This window comes from Megascapheus bottae, chromosome 6 (genome assembly GCF_031878675.1).
Source record: "Megascapheus bottae isolate mThoBot1 chromosome 6, mThoBot2.hap1, whole genome shotgun sequence".
Classification (NCBI taxonomy): domain Eukaryota; kingdom Metazoa; phylum Chordata; class Mammalia; order Rodentia; family Geomyidae; genus Megascapheus; species Megascapheus bottae.
The window spans coordinates 57,803,189-57,818,345 of NC_143514.1; the positions used below are offsets into that span (position 1 = coordinate 57,803,189).

At 41.8% G+C, this 15,157-nt stretch overlaps 1 long non-coding RNA gene across 1 annotated transcript in view; it reads left to right on the plus strand.

Annotated features, from left to right (window-relative positions):
* Positions 1 to 15,157, plus strand: part of LOC150062006 (uncharacterized) — a 147,016-nt gene that overhangs the window by 67,325 nt on the left and 64,534 nt on the right. The gene's annotated exons all lie outside the window — the stretch shown is intronic.

Here is a 15,157-nt window from a genome sequence, read left to right on the forward strand (position 1 = left end):
GGTTACCATTTAAAGCCATTTTAATATACAGTGCCGGTGGGCAGTATACATTCACATGGGGCTGCTCACTCCTCCATCCATTTCCAGAACCATTTTTATCTTGCAAAATTGAAACTCTGTACCCATTAGATAACTCTCTACTCCTTCCTCTCCCAGCCCCGGGTCACCACTCTTCTACTCTCTGTCTCTATGAATTTGACTCCTCCAGATACCTGATCTACATGGAATCATATCGGATCTATTCTTTTATGACTGACTTACTTCACTGACTGTAATGTCTTCAAGATTCAGACAAGCTGTAGCATATGCCAGAATATGTCCTTCCTTTATAAGGCTGAGTAATATTCTATTTGTGTATAGACCATATTTTGTTTTTGTTTTGTTTTGTCAGTGGACACTGGATTGCTTGAATTTTGTCTGCTTTGTAACTAGAATTTCCCTTCAGGGCTAGGGATGTAGCTTAGTGGTGAAGTATTTGCTCAGAGTACATTAGGCCACAGGATCAGTTCTCAGCACAAGAGAGCATGTGTTCATTTTTAGTCAACTATTTTATATATTATCAAGGAGTTTTGGCTTCTTTGCTTTGAATTCTTCAAAATAAATATAAAATCCCAAGCCAAGATGAATGCTGGTGAGTCAGTTCTGTAATCCTAACTACTCAGGAGGCTCAGGTCTGAGGAATACTGTTTGAAACCAGCCAGAGTCCAGGTCCTGCTCGAGTTTAAGCCCCAGCACCAGGAACCCCCCTACCACCATCAAAAAAAAATTGAAGCCAATAACTTTCAGATGCCAGAGTATCACCAAGTTAAGTAAAGGTAATTCCAGAGATCTCACAATATAGGTTTATAAAATGTATCAAAGGTAGCTTCTACCCCTAAAGATATATTAGCCTACCTTGGAAAAGAAAGTAGTACCAAATAACATTACTAGCTTGGATGTGAACAAAGTAGAAGGAGGGGAGGTGGGTGTCTAGAAATAAGGTGGTGATATTTGGTCAAGGCACGCTGAAGAGCTTTGAATCTAGTCTGAAGAGTCTGGACAAAATGGGTGGGAAGTTACTGAAGATTTTGCATTGTTCTGATACTTATGGATCAGTTTCTTTTCTTTTTGTCTTTTCTTCTTTGCTTTCTTCTTTCTTTCTTTCTTTATTTTTATTGTAATTAATAAAAGGGTTACATGATATTTGCCAGATAGAAGGTGCATTAATTCACATATTCTTTCTTTTTTCTTCTTTTTCCTTTTAGTGGTCTTCCTGACACAGACTCCTTTGTGCTGAGTTTCAGTTATATGCCACCATGTCTGTCTTAGAATATAGTTTTTACTTAACTTTCTATTTAGTTTTTTTTTTAAGGTCAAAGGCTCAAGTCATAGGTCTTTCTGCTTCACAACTCTCCCTCTCTCTCTCTCTCTCTCTCTCTCTCTCTCTCTCTCTCTCCTCCCTCCCTCCCTCCCTCCCTCCCTCCCTCCCTCCCTCCCTCCCTCCCTCCCTCCCTCCCTCCCTCTCTCTCTCTCTCTCTCTCTCTCTCTCTCTCTCTCTCTCTCTCTCTCTCTCTCTCTCTCTCTCTCTCTCTCTTTCTCTCTTTTTGTAGGGCCTGGGCTCTCTTTGTTCAAAGCTAGTGCTCTATCACTTGAGCCACAGAACCACTTCTGGCTTTTTCTGAGTAGTTTTTGAAGATAAGAATCTCATGGACTTTCCTGCCTGGGGTTGGCTTTGATTCTCAATCCTCATATCTCAGCCTCCTGAGCAGCTAAGATTACAGATGTGAGCCACAGGCACCTGGCAGTTTTGCACTTTTTTTTTGTGGGTCACGGGGCTTGAACTCTGGGCCTGGGTGCTGTTCCTGAGCCCTTCAGCTCAAGATTACTGCTCTACCCTGGGCCTGGGCATTGTCCCTGAACAATTCAACTCAAGGCAACCGCCCTACCCTGAGAGCCACAGCTCCACTTCCCATTTTCTGGTGGTTAATTGGAGATAAGGGTCTCACAGTCTATAGTGCCTGGGCTGGCATTGAACCAAAATCCTCAGATCTCAGCCTCCTGAGTAGCTAGGATTATAGGTGTGAGCCACCATACCCAGCTCATTTTTGCATTCTTTTTTTTTTGCCAGTATTGGGCCTTGAACTCAAGGCCTGGGCACTGTCCTTGGGGTTTCTTAAGGCTAGAACTCTACGACTTGAGCCATAGCACCATTTCTGGCTTTTTTCTATGTATGTGGTACTGAGGAATCAAACCTAGGTCTTTGTGCATGCTAGGCAAGCACTCTACCACTAGGCTAAACTCCCAGCCCTCATTTATGCATTCTTGATAGCAGGGCCCTGTAGGTCTGTTTCTTCACAATCATTTCAGCAAAGTAAGCCACTGAGCTTTTCAGACTCTTGTTGAGCTAAAAAAGGAAATCTATCATGGTAGAGTTCTAATTTTCATTCACAGAAATGACTGATAGTCTAGGGATATGTTCAGTTGCCTTTACAGCTTACTAAAATGGTGGAGGCCAATGAGACTAGGAAACAAGGAGGAGCAAATAGGGGTCTATTTTCCCGATGGAGCTGCTTGTGGGATGCTCCAATGATGCATTCTTTAAGGGCCTGGGCTTAGAAAGAGGTCATTAAAACTATATGTTGGTGGTGTTAGACATTGCAAATTTCTAAGTCTGGAACTGTTGTTAAGCAAGACAATATATATATAAATATATATATTTTATTTTTTAATGTATGTGGTAGTGAGGAAGCAAACCTGGGTCTTTGTGCATACTTGGCAAGCACTCTACCACTAGACCAAACTCCCAGTCCAAGAAAATATATTTCTAATACAGCCATATTGGAGAAAGCTAGTGATCTGCCTTTCTATGCCCTCTTTCTTTTTACTGGTCATTGAGAGTTATTCATTATTATTGTTATTAATCATTCCAGAATTAGAGATGATGGAGCTTCTTAAGCTCTTACTTAATTATTAGAAAAGAAAATGACAAATTTAAAAGTCTCTAGTCCCTTGTCATTCACAGTGAGGGCCAGGGATTGTGGAAGGGACCACTTGTAAGCCTGTTAGAAATAAAGAACTTAGGTTCTCCCCACCCCATATCTATGACTCAGAATCTACAGGTTTTCAAGTCCATAGGATAATCTGAAGCCTCTTCATGTCCTTTGGGCAGCTGAATGTTACTGGACAAAATAGGTTAATTGCGCATTAAATTTATAGTTCCAAGTATATTTTACGTGTGTGTGTGTGTGTGTGTGTGTGTGTGTGTGTGTGTGTGTGTGTCAGTCATGAGGCTTGAACTCTGGGCCTGGGCACTGTCTCTGAGCTCTTCAGCTCAAGGCTAGCACTCTTATCTTGTTGAGCCATGGTGCCACTTCCGGTTTTCTGATGTTTAATCAGAGGCTCACAGACTTCAGTGCCTGGGTTGGTTTTGAACTGGGATCCTCAGACTCAGCCTCCTGAGTAGCTGGGATTATAGGCTTATTTGACATGTGTTTTTACCACCAAGATAATACCTTCTAATGTGGGCTCCTTTTATTAGAGCAGCTGTTTTAACCCCAGCTCTTGTCTCCATTACAGATCTTCTGGGGAAGAGACTTCATTCTGTTTAGCATAACTGCTTAGTCATAACTGCTCTCCATACTTCCTATCATGTTTCTTGAGTAGGATTGTTTTTATAGCCAAAGGGATTTTATAATCCCAAAGGGATTATTTCACACCTTCTCTCCTCTCAAAATCTCTTACTTGCCTCCCCTTCTTATTTTCCAGAGATCTGTCCTCTATTTTATGTAGAAAATAAAAGCTATCAGATGTTAACCCCCTCATACTTCCATTATTCTTGTATCTACACTCCTCTTCCTTCTCTTTGGTGTGATGGGAAGTGTCCCTAGTAGACTTGGTGCCTGCATTCTGGTTTCCTTTCTCTAGACTTGGTTCCTTCTTTTACCTTCCCATCAGTGCTACCAGTAGCTTCCTCTTTTCTGGATCATACCAATCAGAGAAACATCATCTGCTACCTTTAAACAATTCACTAATGGTGATTGTCCTAACCAGTTGGTCCACTCATCTCTGCCTTCTTTGTCCTTTCAGTGGATTTCACCCTAGACCCCAACTTCACACAGTATGTTCTGTTCTTGCTGATGCCTGTAATCTCAATGTTATTAAGTCTGATAGAACTTTTATCAGCTTCTGTCACTTCCTGGTCTTTGAAGGTACTGTGGTCTGCTGTTTACCACTCACCATATTACAGCCCCGGACCTGTCTCTTCTACCCGACTTCTGAAGTTTTTCAGGGCTTAATTCCAGCGTACCCTATCAGTCTCTCTGTCTTTCACTCCCCCAATCCTCAAACCTCGCCTCTCTCTTTTATCTCTTTAAAGAGAACATCCATTTTATAGCTCTCCAGAATCTCCCATCCCCTGTTGCCTTAGATGAAACTTGTTTCACACCAGTTTTTGTCGATTGGGAGACTTGAACTCTGGGCCTAAGTGCTGTTCCTGTGTTCTTCAGCTCAAGGCTTGCACCTTACCACTTTCAGCCACTTCTGGTTTTCTGGTGGTTAATTGGAGATAAGAGACTCATGGACTTTTGTGCCCAGGCTGGCTTTGAACCATGATCCTCAGATCTCAGTCTCCTGAGTAGCTAGGATTACAGGCATGAGCCAGTTTGTTTCACATATTTACAGTGCCTGTTTGGCCTCTGTGGGCATTTGTGTTTGTGATCACTCTCTTAGACCATGTACATAACTATATTGTAGTTATTTATACAAACATATTTCTTCCCAAGGGTGGGTTCTACATTTTCCCTACTATGTTTACCATGGTACCTTAAGAGTAATAGAAATACAATTTATAGGAAAAAATAAGTGAAGTATATACATATGTGCATATAAAGATTCCCCAAAGGGTGAAATTTACAGTATTTTTTTACCTTGAGAAAAGATGTAAGAATGTTTGAGAAAGTGTTGAGTACTTGGGGTTTTTGGCTAACTAACTGAATAATAGGGATCTGTGGATTCCTCATATGACAGAGAAAGTAATTACTAAATATCAGTGTCTTCCATTAACAGTAAGCTAGAATATCTATATTTGAAAAAACTCAACTCAACTGTATGTTTTATTATAAGTAAAAGTAGTGTAGAAGGCAAATGATGTCAAGATACCAACAAAAGTGTGACAGACTATCGACTTTTAATTGATAACATGTATGCTGCTGTATATAATACATGGTTGATGTGGAGAGAATATTGGGACTATTCTCTAGTGTTAGGAATGAAAAGTGAATCATTTTGTATGTAGGGGTCAAAGTAAGTTTTATTAACATTACTAAGCAAAAGTACTTGATTTTACCTATTGTGTCTGATACAATAGGTAGAATCAAGTACCTTATAAAGTTACTGACAATATAGTCAAGTTATCAATAAAGAATTGTATCAATAGTGGGAACTTAAATGGAACAGAATAATGATTCAGAGAGGCTGAAGTCAATATATATATATATATATATATATATATATATATATATATATATAAAACCAATGACCTCAGGCCTTTTCCAACTCTGAAAGAAGGAGATTTGATTTTACCATCTCCAAGGTCACCCCAGCTGCAAATTGTTTTTTTTTTTTTGTAAATGAGCCAGGGCTTCCTGCTCTCTGATCCTGATGTTTGTCTTTTTTTTAGTATGTGTTTGATTCCACTAACCAAAAAAAAAAATAATAATGATCTGTTAGAAAAGGAAGGAACAAAATCATAGAGTTCTGTACCATCTTCCACCTGAGGTAGCCTGTCCTGGCCTTTCCATCACATAGAAGAGGTATGATGAATTAAAAAGCAAAAACAAAGGAATAAGGAAGAGAGCTTTTTGAGACAGAAGAGAAAGGGCTAAGCCATTCCTTCTTCCTGAGAACCCGTCAGCACCTTCACGGTGGATAGCACCCTGTCCTTACATCCTAAGCTCCTCCCCCTGGAAGCCCTGCTCCCTGGCAACACGAATAAAGAGATTTTCATTGGAATGAAACCAGAGAGAGAGACACACACACACACACAGGGTATCAGTGAATGGCCCAGTTAAAATAGAGATTGTCAGGTTGGATAAGAAAAGCAAGATCCATGGATGCATGAGCTCTGTGAAGCCCACTTTAAATATAAAGATAGATTAAAGGTGATAGAAGAATGGAAAACAACCTGTTCCGCTAACACTAATCAAAATAAAGCTGATGTACAATTACAAATATGATCTTCAGTGAAGAAACCTGGCAGATAGTAATCTATCCACATGATTGAGGTTAACCCAGAAAGAAGATTCATTGATACACTGTTGGCTTACAGATGTACCGAGGATACATTACTTTTAAAGTATTCATGCCAAGAATCCATAACTGAGGGTTAGCCATGAGGAAATCTCAAACTCAGATTGAGAGACCATCTTGAAAATACCTGAATGGTTCAAAAGCATTATGGGCATTGTAACCAAATACAGATTAGGATCCTGAATTGAGTTGTGGGAAAGAAAGGACACTAGTGGTAAAACTAGATAACATCAGAAAAGAATCTGTAGTTAATCATTTTGTGCCGGTATCATTTTGTTGGTTTTGACTATTGTATGATGAGGGGTTAACAGAAGGGAAAGCTAGGACAAGGCTCTATATGGGGACTCTTTCTATAATGTTCATAGCTCTTCTGTAAATTTAAAATTATTATAAAGTTAAAATTACAGTAGGGAGCGCTTTAATGAACGACCCCTGAAAGCAATAAGGCAAGAATCCCACATGCCATCTGAGAACAGGATAGATACCTTTAAGGGGATGGGCCTACAGAAGAAAGTTTTTGCTTGCTCTTTGAGCATCACTGAGACCCACTCTCATCTTTGGACTGTCCAAAGATTATTGGGATTGAGTCACTTGGCCCAACTTATTTTTAAACATCAGTTTTTTAGGGTTGTTCTTTAACTTTCTTAAAAAGAATGAGTTTGAAAAGCAATTAGTGTGTGTGTGTGTGTGTGTGTGTGTGTGTGTGTGTGTGTGTGTGTGTGCATGTGCCAGAACTGGGGCTTGAATTCAGGGTCTCCAGCTCTCACATGGCTTTTTCACCCCCCAAAGAGATCAAAAGTGGATACTCTTCAGAGAGGAATGAAAAGGCACAATGCCTATGTGTATCTGATCAGGCATATTTACTGAAATGAACTCCAAGAACTAGAAGCAAGAGGACTTTTCATTGTTGCTTTTTTTTCTTCCTTTTTGTTCTTATGTTCATGTCCTGAGCCAATTTTGTTCATATTATGCTGTTGGTAGATTGAATCATTGGATATGACTTTAGACTTTTATCTGCTGGAATATCTCCTATCTATTTAGGTGGAATCTTGTGACATCTTAACAGCTTTCTGAAGCTAATGCTGGTTTCTTCACAGATAGAATTACCCATGGAACTTTACTGATTTGCACAGGCCAAGCTCCCACATCAAGTTTCTGTATGTTTCACCACAGCTCCTTGTGTTTTTTTGGTCAGTTGTATAGCTTGAACTCCAAGCCTAGACACTATACCACTCTACCCACTCTACCACTTAGAACCATAGCGCCACTTCCAGTTTTTTGATAGTTATTTGGAGATAAGCGTCTCACATATTTTCTTGTTGTGGCTGGCTTCAAACTGTGATCCTCAGTTCTCAGCCTCCTGAGTGGCTAGGATGAGGTGTGAGCCAATGACACCTGGCTTTCCTCACGGGTCTTGATATGCGATCTCAAACAAGATCCATAGGCCAGAAATACTTCAGCTTACACATTTTCTTTTTTTTTTTTTGTTGTTTAAAAATGTATGACTATTCATGTAAAGAATGAATTCTAAATAAGGTCAGGGTTTGTTTGTACTTAATCAGAAAAACAGACACATATTTCTGCAGGAGAGCTGGTAGGCTTTCTGCTTCCACTTACCCCCAGCCCGGCAGAGCTGAGGGCTCCCATGCCTCCTTCCTCAGATCTTAGGAGATAGAAGAAAGGCTCAGCCTAATGCACATGTGCATGCATGTGCAAGCACAGTTCTTTAAGAGTGACTTTATATTCCACCTTATTTAATTCCAGGTTGATAGAAGAACATTGGCCTTGGCTGACTTCTCTGTGTTAGATACCAGCTGACCAACGCTCTCAGACAGGAGAATGATGGGCAAAAGGGAGTAGGACTTGAACTAGCTCTTTGCTTTACTATCACTAGACTCTTCTCTAACAACAACAACAAAACAAATTAAAAAACAGAAAAGAAAAACTAAGATAATTTGTTCCTCATCTTAAGCCTCATCTTATGGTCATCTGACCTTACCTCAGATGGGCAGACAATTTGTTCTAGCATCCTTTGATCACTTATTTTCTACCTTAACTCTGACTCTTTCTCTCTCTCTCTCTCTTTGAAACAGGAAAGAGCCTGGGGCTGGGAATCAGATAGACCTGAGGCCCAATCTTCACATGAGACAACTAACCCTGTTAGTTATCTACCTTAGATGGCTGAGGTGAGACTAGCTTATTCCTATTTTACAGATAAGGAAACCATAGCAGGGAAAGAGAATCAGCTGACTCAGATCTCACAGGGTTGGAGCACAGATAGATGGTCTGACACTGTGTGTAGCTGACTGTTATACAAAACTCCAGAGAACAAAGGATCTTCTGACCTCTCTTTCACAGGCCTTTTGCCACATCTTCTTGAAAAATCATAGCTGAGAAGGTTCTGAAAACATGGTTCAACAAGTTATGTTTTCAGTTCTTAGAATATTTTCACCTGGAACCCTAAGCCTTTCCAGGAATGTTGGTGATGGATTCTTCAGCTATCTGAAGAGAGAGTAAGAGCATCAGCCTTGAGTGGAGAGAATCGATTAGGTGGTGCATTCATTGGTGTTTATGGTTAATGATTGAAGCTCTCACCTTTCTCTCCTCCACTTAGACCTTAGTCTGATTTGTTATTTTCTTCCCTGACAAACTGGCATCACTGTACTGTCTACTGCATTCTACTTAATATTCAGGCCCTGAGTAGCCCCAGGACTGGCAAAAAAAAAAAAGTAAAAAAACAATTTGGAAGTCAGGTTCTAGTGGCTCATGATGTGACCTTTCTATCTCTGTCTCTCATAGACTTGTTTTCTGATACTCATTTCTGTTTTCTTTTGACTATGGGTGGCAAGTTGTTAAGTGAAGCTCAGGTAAAGGGAACCATTGTGTATTTAAGTCATTTGAATATTTTCAGAACCTTTAATAATTAATTTAAATATCTTAATTACAGTATAAAGAAATTTTATGTTTAGTCATATGGTGGTGGACTCCTTCTCCTCCTCTTCCTCCTCTTCTTCCTCCTCCTCCTCCTTCTTCTTCTTTGTGAGTGTGTGTGTGTGTGTGTGTGTGTGTGTGTGTGTGTGTGTGTTGGTATAGAAACTTGAACTCTTGGCTTTGCTTTTTCACTTAAGGCTGGTGCTCTACCACTTGAGCCACATTTCCACTTGGATTTTTGGTGGTTAGTTAGAGATAAGACTTAGTTAGACATAGACATCTCTGCCTAGACTGGCTTTGAATTATGATCCTCATATCTCAGGCTTCTGAGTAGCTACGACTGCAGGTGTGAGCCACTGGCTCTTGGCTTAGTTCAATGTTTTTTTTTCAGATATTTTTTATTGTAATTAATAGAAGGGTTACATTATATTTGCCAGATAGAAGGTACATTAATTCACATACATTGATACCCTTTCTCATGTCTTGGTCCCTATTAGTTCAATGTTTTATTGGCTTTATTCCTCATTATACTCTCCAATGCAGTGTAATACAGTTTTTCCTCTTTTTGACTTTATAATTTTGGCTTTTTATTTTAATTTTTTTACCTTATCTAGAAGAGACCATCAAGTAATTTCCAGAACTGTTTCTCAACAGAGGATATTTTAGTACCGTGACCACTATGCCTTTGAACTTAACTTTTTCTGTTCTCACATCAAGTATGAGTTCGGCATGGTAGTCAAATCCTTTTTTCCCCCATCAAAATTTAGAATGTTCTTTGTTAACTGATATCTTGTGGCTCTTTTTATCCAAGACTGGGACTTGAACTCAGTGTCTAATGCTTACTTTCACTTATTGGCTGGCGGTCTACCACCTGAGCCATGCCTCCAACTCTGACATCTGCAAGAAAAGTGAAAATACAAGCTGCCAAATGAGAAAACATACCTGCAGTAGATGCTTTATTTTTTTTCTCTTTTAAAATTGATATCATTAGCCGGTGTGGTGGCTCATGCCTGTAATCCTAGCTACTCAGGAGGCTGAGATCTGAGAATCGCAGTTCAAAGCCAGCGCAGGCACTAAAGTTCAGGAGACTCTTATCTCCAACTTATCACCAGAAAACTGGAAGTGGTGCTGTGACTCCTGGGGTAGGGTAGTAGCCTTGAGCTGATGAGCTCGGGACAGTACCAAGCCCAGAGTTCAGGCCCCCCGACCTACTCCCCATCCCGCAAAAATTGCTATCATTAAACCATTGTACAAAGGGGTCTCAGTATAACATGTCCACTTATTGTGTCACCTCCTTCATTACTCTCTTCCCCCATATAAATTTCTTCCCCTATATAAATCTCTTCCCCCATATAAAATTGAGTATTATGACTATATTTGCCCACCATTCCTCTCTCCATTTGTCCACTCCCATATCATCTTGGTATTCACTTTATTAAGCTATTGATTTTCAAGTGGGTTACATCCTGGAAACCCACTCCTGCATTTACTATGCTTTTGTCAATTTGATTGTATATATGTGACTATTGCCCTGTATGAGTTTTTAAGGATGTATATTTTTGAAGTCTGACTTTCACATGCGAGAGACAACATGTACCCTTTTTCTCTCTGAGCCTGGCTTCACTCAATATGATTCTGTGCTGGATGGAGTTCTTGAGGGGGACTGATTCTCTCAGAATTCCATACTAGCACTGGGCTTGCAGGTGAGCAGAAGGACTCTAGTCAGGCTGGTTTTACTTCCATGGGAGCAGCCACATTCTTGTTCTCTAGAAAGAGGCTCAGAGCTGTCTTTCCTTATGCATGGAGTAGCAGACTGTATCTACAGTGTGTGTTTGCTCACAAGCCCTGATGCCCAGCACAGCACAGAATCCAAGCCCAACTGTAACTTCAGCTCTAACTCCAGACAATAGCCTTCATTTGGTACCTTGGTTATTGCCACCACCATTACCTCCTCCTCTTCCTCCTCTTCCTCCTCCTTCTCCTGGGGGTCGTGTAGTTTGAGCCCAGAAGTTCATGCTTGCTCTGTAGGTAATCTGCCAGACAGCTCTAGCCTGTTTTGCTTTCATTATTTTTCAGATTGAGTCTTGTAGTTTTACCTGGGTCAGCCTCAAACAGTGATCCTCCTACCTTCACCCCCCTCTCACATAGCTGGGATAGATTCTTGCCTTTTTTGGGGGGATGGGGACCTGGGCTGGCTGGCCTTGAGCTGTACCTCCCAATCTCTTCTTCCTCAGTGACTGGGATTACAGATGTTGAGGCACCATGCCTGGCTTGCTTTCCCTTTCTTTACTGTTGCTGCCTCCATCAGAATTCCTGTTGATCTCACAGTGAATATTCACCATCCCTCTGTTACATCTCTTAGTTGTGTGCTCATGTGTGTACATGTAAGTGCAAATTCTCTTCATGGCATTTCTAAAGGAGCTAGTGGGTGAGGGGAGGATGGGCCTTCTTCCCCATGTTGTTGATCGGCCTTTCCATTGATACTTGTGACCTGTTTCCTCTCTTCATCTGAGATTGAGATTTTCTAGGACCCTTTCTGGAAAGCTGTGCACTCTCTTCTTTGAGGTGGTGTGCAGCACCCGAGCTTCTGAACACAGGCCAGCCTTTCCCATCTCACTGCCTCAATTCCCCATCTGTCTTAAAATGTCTGTGATCTTGCTGGCATGTTTGTTTACTGCCTAGCAGAACCACTGACATTTTGGTCATGTAATTGTTTGGGGAGAATAAGGAGAGGAAGTACATGTAGGAGCCCTAATTCCCCATCTCCAAAACCAAAACCAGGGTATATAACTAGGAGAGCAGACTGGAGCATTCTGCTTATGTCTTCCTACCTCCTGAAATGATGGGATAGTTTTCTTTTGAGCAGAAACATAAGGAAAGGCTTGAGAAGCAATGTTTACCCAGGGTGAAGGGAGAGTTAAATGCCCAGTTATGTTATAACCACTGAAAACAGGCAGGAGGGGTGATCCTGGGTGTTGAACTCTTTATCAATTGTGGTTTACTACTACATTACCAGGCCGGGTAAGGATGCCTGTCTCCTTTTCTGGAAGGGAAAGAACGATTCCCTTTAAAAACAAGAACATGGAGCCTTAAACCCTTCTAACATCCCCTCAACCTTGATATTCAATGTTAAACGGGAAATAAAATGGTAGCTGGGGCTGGGTACAGGGGCTCACGCCTGTAATCCTAATTACACAGGAAGCTGAGATCTGAGGACTGCAGTTCAAAGCCAGCCTGGGCACTAAAGACCCTGAGACTCTTATCTCCAATTAACCACTAGAAAACCAGAAGTGGCACTTGGCTCAAGGGTGGTAGCCTTGAGCTGAAGAGCTCAGGGACAGTGCCCAGGCCCAGAGTTCAAGCCCCATGACTGATCAAAAATAAATTAAAAAAAAAAAGATGATAGTTGGTAGCTCCCATGATTGGAGAATCTTTTTTCTTTTTTCTTTTTTTTGCCAGTCCTGGGCTTGAGCTCAGGGCCTGAGCACTGTCCTTGGACTTTCTCAAGGCTAGAGCTCTACCACTTGAGCCTGAGCACCACTTCCGGCTTTTTTCTATGTATGTGGTACGGAGGAATTGAACCCAGGTCTTCATGCATGCTAGGCAAGCACTTTAACCACTAGGCCAAACTCCCGGCCCCATGGAGAATCTTTTTTTCACCAATCTTTCTGATTGTGCCTGTGCCTGTGCCTGTGCCTGTGTGCTGTGGCTTGAACTCAGGATATGGGCATTGTCCCTTACTTAGCTTTTTTGCTTAAAGCTGGTGTTCTCCATTTGAGCCACAACCCTTTCTGTGTGTTTTCTTTCAATGGTTAATTAATGATAGTTTAATGGACTTTCCTGACATAGCTGGCTTCAAACTGGGATCCTCCGATCTTAGACTCCTGAGTGGCTAAGATTACAGCCATCAGCCACCAGCACTAGCTATTTTTTTCTTTTTTAATAAACAGGAAGAGAGAGAGAGGTTTTTGTTGTTGTTGTTGTTGTTGTTAGCAACACAGTCTTAGGATCTTTCAACTCAGTGGAGACATCCTTAGTTTCTTTTCCACAGGCGGCTCCCTCCCTCCAGGCAGTCTAGATATTCTTCCTCCTCTTCTCCTAGCTGCCCTCTGCCTGGCACCCCCTCAGTACTGGGTACAGGAGGGGCCTGGAGAGAAGTGACAGGTTCCCTGCAGTAGGTCTGTGCCCTGTCATCCAGCCTCCTGGGCTCAGGTCTGTGGTTGCAGTGGGAGCCAGCTCTACACTGTGTGGCTGGTAACATTTCTGGCAGCCAATACCCAGCCAATCAGTGACAAGACTACCTAGCTAGGCGATGACACATGAAATATGATAATTTTCTGCTAAAAGTCCTGGAAGGGGGAAGGGATGGGAGAATGTGTTGCTAGGAGGATGGTGCAGGCTGTGTCAGGTGTGTGAGAGAGAAACCAAGACAGACAGACAGACATTTGCTTAGCAGAGCAGGGCAAGGGAAGGAATGGGAGCTGGGACTGGAGTCCCCAGAATTGGCCCAGAGCATCTGTAGGAACACAACGTAGAGGCAGAGGGTAGAGATGAGCCTGATAGCCGCCTATAATATGCTCCAGCCAGTGGGGAAGCAGGCAGCAGTGCATTGAAATTCCAGGGGTCACAAGAACACCGAAGAAAAACACTTGTCTTTCTGAGATGAGTAAAGTTAGTTGTATTTCTCTTTATCACTACCTCTTGAAAAGCCAAAACAAAATTTGAATAAACACCATCTGGGTGGGTGAAGTAATATGCTAAATCTTTCTTTCTTTCTTTCTTTCTTTCTTTCTTTCTTTCTTTCTTTCTTTCTTTCTCTTTCTCTTTCTCTCTCCCCTCTCTCCCTCTCTTCCCCCCCACCTTTCTCACTGCATCTGTCCTTCTCGCTCTTAAAATTTAAGGTAGGTTGTTTTTCACCTACTTAATATAGCCTCTGTGTGTGTGTGTATGTGTGTGTGTGTGTGCAGCTTCAGAAACAAAGTCTTGGAAATGGTTAGAATCCAAATCAAGATTCTAAGATTAGGGAGCTTGATTTCATTCCTGACCCTGGGATTAAACAAGTCTCTGAATAAGAGCTAGTCTTAGATCACATCACAGGAGTCATGGCAGAACTGCCCTATGGGTTAAGAACATGGTTCCTGAGGATGCAGGGCAGGATAGGATAGGGCAGTGGGGGGGTGGGTAGGCTGTGGTCAGCTCTGGGGCTGTAGAGTCATGTCTCCCCCACATACACACACACTGCATCCATGATTGCAGGCTTCCCAGCCCTCTATAGTAGTAAAGGATTGGGGGAAGGGAATGACACCCATGCTGAGGAGCTTGCCCTCATGGATGCATTCTGTAAACATGTGTGTTCAGAAGTATAAGGTCATAGTGTTTACATGGCTTGCCAGTTCTCCACCCACAAGCTCATGGTGCAATAAATATGCATGCATGGTCTTATACCTCACATTTGCATATTTCCTCCATGTATATTTATTATATATATGTGCATATGTATGAGATACGTATATGCACATTTTTTTTTACTAAGAAGTAAAATTGCCTGCGGACTGGCTCTGCCTGGCTGTAAGCAGGGGGCTGGCTTCCACTGCTCCTAGTGATAGCTATTCTGAAGTGATAATTGGTGTACTGTATCTTTAAAAGGTTAAAACCTCTTTCAAAAAAGGTCTGGGCTCTTAGTGGAACAGACCCGGGGAGGCTCGGGTTGGCTCTGGATTCAGAAAACAGCTGCTGATTAGATTCTGTGTCTGCGGGCTGAATTTATTCCGTGTTTTTCAGCAGCAGGAATTCAAGAGGGATGCTTCCGTTTGGGTTTCTGATGGTGATTTATATTTATTCAGAGGAGTAACAGAGGGTGGATCTGTGCCCGGCGCGAGCATGCTCACAAACAGCCTACTCTCCCATTATCCCACTGCCTAGCTCCGTGCTCCTCCCGGGT